Genomic DNA, 9,571 nt, shown 5'->3' on the forward strand with positions numbered 1-9,571 from the left:
TCTAGGAAAACAGTCAAAGTGTTGCACTCAGTCCACAAAACGCTAGATAGTTGTGTAACAAATTTAAAAAAAAGAGATGCTAGAGAGAGATGTCAAATCCCAGCCTACTTTCTCACCTCCACACAGCTGGCCAATCACAGCATGAAGTGGGTGTGAATATCAGATTGTCAACACTGTCATCATTAAATCCAGCGTTTCTTGATGCAACATTAAGAACTTGAATGACAACAACAGTTATCACCAATTTCTGAAATGATATTTTAATCTATTTAAGGTTGCCTATCCAAACTTGCCTATTTGGATCCATGGCAACTTAATGTTAATCATCTTTTTTTTTTGTTTGTTAGTTTTTATGAAGCCCTCCATACTGACTGCAATAATGTACAGTACATCACTGTTCAATATTTTGATCAGAAGAGAAAGAACAGCGAATACAATAACACAACAAACTGACAGAATACTATGTGAACCGTCAGAGTTTACGTTCACAACACTGCATCCTTCAACCTACACTATATTACACTCCTCTGGGGCTCTGTGCAGCATGAAATGCATGTTACTGTCTATATATAGTCATCATTATTATGCAGGAATACCTTATGGATGAGCATACATAAAGCATTCATTCCAAAGTAGTTGTGTGCATAGCTTTTGTCTATCTCTGAACAATCAGTCACTGTGCATCATCTGATACAATGCTATACCATGTCTACATCCAGTCAGACCATAATGCATTCCAGTCTTAGACTGTCACAGAGATGAAGTCACTCATGCCTAGGGGCTTTATTCAGTATGCCATGCTGTGGCTGCTGCTGACATTTTGTCTATTTCTGTGGGTCCTCACGATACGATCAGGGCAAACCTTCCTTCACAAAAGAAAGCTTAATTAACCAATTCTTTGGAGTTTTCCATCAGCCGGTCTGTGCATCTGTTGTTGTTGGCCTTGCATGGTGAAAATATCCCTGAGAGAATTCATTTGCTCTTTCTCCTAATGAGCAGTTGGACAGGCATACCTGCCCTGTTGCTGCTCCTCTGAGGATATAGGCATCAAAACAGGATGTGTTATGCTATAGAGTAAATCAACTGGCTGGGTACAGAGGAGTGAAACACATGAGGAAAAAAATACTGCCATCACTTGGAACATTTAAATGGCATAAGGTTTTACTATATCAGTAGAGAAAAACTACTTTAAAAAAAAAAGTCTGCACTGGCATGCAAATATTTAGGCTCAATCCACAGAGCAAAAATATTACACCAGTGACGAAAGTTTGGCTCAGAAATTTAAAATTAAAAGACTTATGAATACATTAATTATCTGTATTAAAGTGGGATAATTCAATTAAGCCATATATACATAAACTATCTATAATAATTACTGATACTTTGGTTATGTTTTTTTTTATCTAATTGTTGTTAAAAAAAAAAACAATTTCACAGTGAATCCACAGGAGGGCAGCAGATAGATTTTGCTAATTCAACACTGCTCTGACTTATGACAGACTGTGAGGTGTTTTTAGCCATCTTGTTTCAGTTCTTTGGACACTCAGCAGCAGCACCAGCGTTGGACTGAAACACACACACCAGATGGATTAATTGAAAATGACAGCAAAAGCTTAGTAATGCTTTTTTTCCCCTCAACCCTCTCATGTGGCAGACTGACCCACGAACCTGAGTGTGGATTAAGGGTGTTTAGACTGAAAATCACATGCTCACTGCAACCTCAGAGCCAGAGGTCTCAAAGGTCGAGGAGACAAATGTGCTGTTAAGCATGGTGCACAGAAGTCTGGGTTTACTCTTTAGGTTGAATCATCCCTCAAGGTCACAGAATGGATTGTGAACATATTGTCACATAATATATTCAATCAATATTCAGTGAGTGGTAGCACCTGTTCGAATGTTATTTATGTTCTAGCAGATTATACCACTGAAAAACATGCATACATTTACATTTGGGACCTCTGGGACTATAAATTCAACCCAGGGTTCCACAATAAACGATTACTCATAAATCATCTACAGCACATCAACTTTTTGAGAACATATTATAATGCAGGCTGTGTTAGAGAGCAGCCGTGTTGGGAATTATGTTGATATAGATTGGACACATCTGGTGTCCAGATTGCCAGATATTTAGGAGACATCTTGCATGCTAGTTTTCATCATACAAGTGGGCCTAATTAAGTTTTGCTGTGTGAGATCAGGTCAGATGATTATGGAAGACATGCATTTCATTATACATGAGGTGCTATGATTCACTGCTGTATATTTAAAATGAAATCCCTAGGGATAAACTAAACAAAGTATTGACATTGTAATACTATAAAGTCATGTAGATAAGAGGACATGTCACAGCATTTCAAACATATTTCCTCGTAAACAATCAAAGGAAGACTTTGTGACCATAACTTCAGAAGACTCACCACAAGATGCAAAAACCCTTGTAAACCTCAAAAATAGAAAGGTTTAAAAAAATAAAAAAAAAACATCAACAAAGAAATTTGTAGAGTTCTGGAACAAAGTTCTATGGACTGATGAAATTAAACTCAACCTCTATCAAAATGATGGAAAGTGTGGAGTAAAAAGAGGATCAGCTCATCACCCAAGGCCAAACATGGTGGTGGTTCTGTTATGGATTGGGTATGTATGGCTGCCAATGAAACGGACACACTGGCATTTATTTTTGATTTCACTGCTGACAGAAACAACTGGTTGAATGCAGAGGTATACATGAGTATTCTGTGCGCTCATACACTTAATCATTCAACAACCCTTCTTATAAACTAGTTCTGAGAGAAGACCACCCCTAACATTCTCCCACTTTACGTGTAGGGCACACTACTACTTCCATTGGACGCAAGTCTAGGGGTGCGAATTCATCCAATATGTGGGCTGTCTGAGCGTTAGGATGAGGAACAGCTGCTGACACATGTACAAGTATGTACAAGACATTTCCTTGTAGTTGGTAGAGAGAACAATAATCACACAGAATCTCCCAATGGCCAAGGCAGAACAATGAAAAGCAGGAGAAAAGGTTTCCCCTGTGTTAGGAGAAGCATAGTTTAAGAATAAAGTTTTAAGAACACGGTTCCAAGTTGGCTTCATTCATTGTTACCACTGACACAATACTCTCTCTCTCTGTCAGGGGGTCCTTGGTAAGAAAAAAAAGACACTCTGTTGGCCCTAAACTTACAGCATTTACTGTATTCATCCCATCCAAGTATCTGTAACCACAACACCACAGGAGAGAAAATTGCCTGTAAAGAGACACAGGCCTGTGTTTCCCTCTGTGTGTCCTTAGCAGAGACGGAAAGGTTTGATCACATACACAGTTTCAAAGGTTGGAGGGTCACCTGATCCTCTGTGTGTATGTGTCTGTGTGTGCATGTGTGTGTGTGTGTGTTGGGGGTCCTTAATGCCTTGGGGTAATAGTATAATAGGTACTAACCCACTCTAGAAGCCAGAAGCTCTCCAGCCCCTGGACAAAGTGAATTGCCTCAGCCATATTTGATTTCAAGGGCCAATCTTTGAATTGATGAGTTCTGGACAGAAATGAAACAGACAGAGGGTGAGGACTGGGTTTTTTTGGTTCACTCTTAGGCTAATATAGTACTGGGCAAAGTTTTCTGAACTCATCAGGAGACATCCATCTCAAGACCATGTAGAACCTTGTAAAAAAAAAGTTATACTGATGCCTTTCTGATGTTCTACATAAGGTTTTGCTTAATTCTACCATCAAGTAAGAGGAAACTGTTAATTATGAACTAGAATTAGTAAAATCAGTCCTAGCCTTGGAAGCCACATGAGACATCTTTGCAGTCCTCTCAGGCTCATGCATTTGTCAACCACTTGAAAGGATTCATCAGGGCTTATAAACCATTGTGTAGTTTAGAAATAGAATGGAATAGAAATGCATTTCTACTCTGGATAAGTGGGTGTGGATGTTTAAGTTCATTGGCCTTAGCAGGGCAATTTGAAGAGGTGTGAAAAGGAGATGAGAGTAAATGTAAATCTAGAACATGTAACTAAATTAAGAATTAAGACATTAGTTGGTTTAAAAACACGCTGTTTTTGTTACAAGTACTATAAAAATATAATTTTCAATTCCTTTGAAATGTAAAATAAGTGGCAACCAGGGTAGCCTCTCTAAAGAACAGGCGCTTGAGATTGTAACTCATTTGAGGACTTGACACTAAATAATACAGGCAAATTACAACAAGTAGATTTGATATAGGGAAACATTCCAACTGGGTGACAGAAATAGTCATGGAAAAATCTTGGTGTATGTGACAGCAGACTTCTCTGTCAGAACGTGTTTTCCATTGACTCAGTCTATCACCCTGAAGCACAAAACTGCTGGGCAGTGATGCTGAATCAATGCTGTGGGGCATCAGTCATGGGAAGTGAGCCAAACCATAACTATAGAGCCTTGTAGACAATGGCAGACTATATCACAAACCCTTATTGTGGCAGAATGCCACTTTGACTGACACATTCCTTGGCATTGAGATCACACAGAAATCAACAAATGGACGATGCACACACGCACAGACTATGTGTACGGTATGTTCAGTAAAATACAACTGGCAGAAGTTTAAAGGATCACTCATGTGTTATCTTAAGGTTTCGCCACTTAGTTACAAATTGCACAATACTTAATGTAATTGTTAATCGTTTTTCAAAGCATAGCTTTTTAGATGACATTTCTTCCCCCAAGGCAGCCATTTGTTTGTATTCTTTTGATACTGATGAGATAGCCAATACATCACAGTGACATTTTGGCCTTTATTTATTTATACAAAGTAAAATTGTGACAGTAATGTATGGACCACTGGGAAATCCGTGTTGGCGCCATCCAAGATTTGAATGTGAGCTGAGAAGCTTTGCATTAGTTGCATTAGCTATGAAAATCAACATGTTTTGAAGAGGGCAAAGTAAATTGGTTGTTTCTGGCATTAATAAGTTTGCAGCCAAATCTGGAACTTCAGAATGTCAGAATGTGGTGGACGCATCAACAAGTGTATCTAAAAACTATAACTGTCCACAGCTGCGCTGTAATGGTAATGAAAAATAAAAAGTGACAAACTGTCAATTGTGATGGCCAAACTCTCTTCATTTTTAAGAGTGTGCAGGTAGATTGTCACATTACAGCAACTAGTGAACCTGGAGACTAACTAAAAGGTAGAATATCAATTAGAAAATTTATGGTATTCTATATCCTATAGAACGTATTCACCAGTAATACAGAGTATTTGCAATTGTAGTTAATCATGCAAAACTATCGCAGCCTTTGAAGTAACACAATGAAAAGAAGAGAAAAACATACAAGGAAGCAAAGGTAATATACAGACGAAATTGTATATTGTTCTAAAGGGAAAGCTCAGAATAAAAGTAAATGACAGAGGTATCAGTTGTTCAATACTCATTTAAATTTTAAGTATTTAGCTTTTGCAACTAAGCAGTGTGAGATAGGATGCTCATTCCACCTTCAGGGAAGAAACCAAGGAGGGAGGAGTGAAACACTGTCCTGGTTTGATTGTTTGAACCATCAGCACGTCCTTTTGACAACTATGGTAAATGAGAGCTCATCTGTCAGCAGTCAGTCCTCAGAGAACGACACAACCTCCCACCAACCACATACACACTGAAGCCTTTGTAAACAAACACTAACTAGAGAGAATAGATCCCTCGATCTTCATCGCACAGCTGTAAACACAGATGTGCTGGGAATCATGTCATGTAACACATACAGATGCGGCGCAACAGGAAATACAGTATGTTGTTAACAAATTGTATGTGCACATGCAAGAACTGGTGTAGCATATAGTCTAAAAAGATATAATATAATTTTTATCATAAAGGGGAAAAGTGGAGATCTGAAGTTTAAATAACAGCTGTTATACATCATATCTGCATCACATGCAGATATGCATTTGAAAACCATTAAGCTGCCAAGACAGTAAAGACTCAAACAGCCTGACATGAAATTACATAGAGTGGTTGGGAAATTGTTTGAATTCTTCTGTTCTATAAGAAATTTAATCCAACGCAGAAATGGTCTTTTCTGTCACATACAACAAGGCCATTGTCCTCCAGAGTTCGGGAGCTTTTTCCTGAAAGGCTATCTGCCTGGTGGCCCCAGGCTAATCTGGGCTGGGTGGAGTGGAGGTCACAGGGCACATGCTTTGCCTGGTTTTGACTGGTGGTCTGAGCACAGATCCTTCAGATCACTGCTTAGGTCAGGTGCTCAATTTGCTTGAGATAATCTGACAAAAGAGCTTACATACCTTTGAAAGGGTTCTCTTTTTTTTGTTTTAGGAGAAGCAGGCAACCACTGGCTGTGAGACTCAATTTCAGATTGATTGTTGAACTCATACTAGATTAGATGACCTGAGGCCAAGAGTCAAACACAGAGTCTCCTCACATGCACACCGATATTGCGCTAGAGCTTCTAACTAACTCCATGAGGAAGAGATATATTTGCTGCTGTTTACATTACACAGAGTCCAGGACTGACTGAGACATGCAAACATGCAAACATTACAAAGTGTTTTACAAGTTTGCAAACAGACACACAGTGCATTTTAGGAACATCACTGCAGGAGTGTAAGACATGGCCTGTTGTAGATACACTATCTTTTTTTTTTTTTTTCCTCAGTTCATGTCTAACACAATATACTGTTGATTCATAAGCCAGAGAATAAACATCCATATAATCTACTTATCTGAATATGACTTAATTCCCAGCTAACATCCTAAATAATGTGTAACACAACTACTGTTGACCAGGAAAGCTACCGCTGGCTGAGAAAGATGACCTCCGCTACATGCGCTCTGCTGTGTCTTTGTGGTAATCAAATCTGAATGTTTCATAGAATGAAGATTAAACCCTTACTTCCTGCTCGGTTCCACGAAGTCAGCTGTCTTTTCAAACGCCGGGTCTGCGTTGATGTGGCTGATGAAGGCCAGATGTGGATTGCCACAGTGCACACATTTTCTTTCTTCTGAAAAATTCAGAGTTACACTGTTGCTTTACAAACACACACAAACTGATCTGTGGTCCTCTATGAAATACCATTCATGTCACTGATAGTTCATATTGTATTAAGCAACACCCTGGTTTAGTTTTGGAAGGGGTGTGTTAGTCTAATACCATATGAATATTATTTTTTGCAGTTTCTGGTTTTTCTTTCTTTACCAAGACCTTGTCTATGACAAAAGTTCATTGTGCAAACATGACCGTTGTTTTTGCATCCATTTTGGGGCCATTTTGCGCCCCTTGGGATCACCAGCAACCTAGATTTCAACTTTCTCTTGCTGCCTCTCTCAAATCTCTCAAAATATTTTTGAATTAGGAAAATTCAAGACAGGGCTAAAATTTTGCTCAAGTTCCTAAATCCTTGTTTTCGCATAATGTGCATGACATAGTCCACTCCATTTCACCATTAGACCAGGTTTAAATAAGGGAAAGACCACTTCCTTTTTGCCAAACATCCCCCAACTTCTCGGCACAGGAGCTACAACAAATGTGAGCCATAAAGTTCTTCCTGTCATTTTGTGCGTACACTTTGGATACCTTATCTCCTACAATAAGAGAGTGTATCATTGCATGACCAGCCTAGATCCTATTATGTAAGAACAGATCAGGGTTCTTAAATTACATTGATTATAAGATAAAGTAATAACATACAGTGTATCCTATCATGCCCCTCAGACAACAGCACAGTTACTGGAATAACAAAGACTCATAAAGCCCAATAAAATGTAAACACATACTTTCCCATAGTCTCGCACTGGCTGCGTGCAACTGCCAAATTAAAATTTCAAAGTCATTTTGTGCTTGCACAAGATGCTAGAAATACCAAAACAAACAATAAAATGACCTTTCACGTAATGTTTTACCCTCATGCAACCTGTCTGGTTAAGTACAGCATATAAACAGTGACAGTAAGTTCACATCTGGATATTGGAAACACTGATCAAATGACATCTGTCCTTGAAAAAAAAAAAAAAAAAGTGTGACTTATGTTTCTTCCTCTGTTACTTTAACTCCCGACCATGTTTCCTCCTCCATCACATTTATTCCCGGCCATGTCTAAAGATGTCCAAAATCTGTGATAAACAGCAGATGAGTCTGGTCTGGGCTGAGTGGCTAAATGGCCTCCTGCAAATGAGTTTTACAGGAGATCAGTGAGACGCCAAGTTTCAAATCCCCAAAGCCCTGTAGTGCCAAAGCAGGAAGAAACCACTGATGTAACTCGTCTGTCATGGGTGTCTGGTCATTCAGATTCCCAAAAGACAAGTCTAACTGTAATGTTCATAGATGACAAACTGGGTCTAATCCATTATGTAGGAAAGAAAAGCTGTGAAGAGGCTCCCACCAAAAAGAAAGATCACAAAACTAGAGAGGGCAGCTTCTCAAAACATGGCCGTGACCACTCTTAAAAATACCAGCCGTGCCATGAAGAGTTCAGAGCAATAATGAAAGACAGGGTGTAATATTCATGTAATATGGTAAGAAGATTTAGCTTCCATATGTTCTTATTAGGATCCAGATGTTGGAGGCTGGTAGTGACATAAATATGAACACACTGAAGCCCTTATGTTATATGTCAACCATTATCTAATTTCTGAGGAGAGGGCAAAAAAGAAAAACTGAAACACAGACTATCAAGTGACCTTGAGTTAAACTTGTTGTGAAGGTGAAATTAGATAGAACGATCCACGCAAACCCACTCACAGCCACATATGAAATATGTACCTTTTCCACACCTGGATTAGTTTATGCTGTCTCACCTCTAAGCTCAAAAACTCCTCTGAAACATGAGGATTATTCACTCAAACACACTCAGACACAGATACACTCTGTAACCCTATGCTGTGTAAGAGCTGGTGTCAACAATTACGTCAGTTTAGCTAAGTTGAACAATTTCAACAATTTGGCATCTGGGGGAATTCAAAAACTGCAATAACTCTAAAGAGAAATGTAAATGAATGCATGAATGAATTCTCAATTTATAGTGGTGTGCATCTCCTCTTAGGGAAATTTAAAAAATAAAAAACACTCTCTACTCCAGGATTAGAGTTCAAAAGTTCAGCAGAACAGACGACAATATCTCCCAAATTAGTACAGTTTAATGAAAAAAAACCCCTGGAGAGGTTTCCTATCTGTGAAATTGATTTCTCATAGATGGTGATCTCATAAACATCTGCTCCTGCTTTCAACAGGAAGGAAACCCAAAATCAAAACACTGAACTGGCTAAACATTTATTAGGTAACAATACTTTTGGGAATTTGGGGACATTGTAAGGAGACAACACAATCTGCTTTTTTTGGTGGGGGTGGGTTGTTTTTAATGTGTTGTCAGACTATAACTACATAACCTGATGAAGGCCACCTGTGGCACTTCCACAGCTAGAAAATAAACGCTAGCAATATCTAATTGCTGTTTAGTTTGGGAATAGCCTTACTAAAATGTGAAGAAAGTACTATAACATAATGTCACAAAGCTAGAGTAGAATTTTATTCATCCTGATAGATTTTTTGTGCCAAAGAAGGTCAGTATACATAATT

This window comes from Lates calcarifer, linkage group LG12 (genome assembly GCF_001640805.2).
Source record: "Lates calcarifer isolate ASB-BC8 linkage group LG12, TLL_Latcal_v3, whole genome shotgun sequence".
Classification (NCBI taxonomy): Eukaryota; Metazoa; Chordata; class Actinopteri; family Centropomidae; genus Lates; species Lates calcarifer.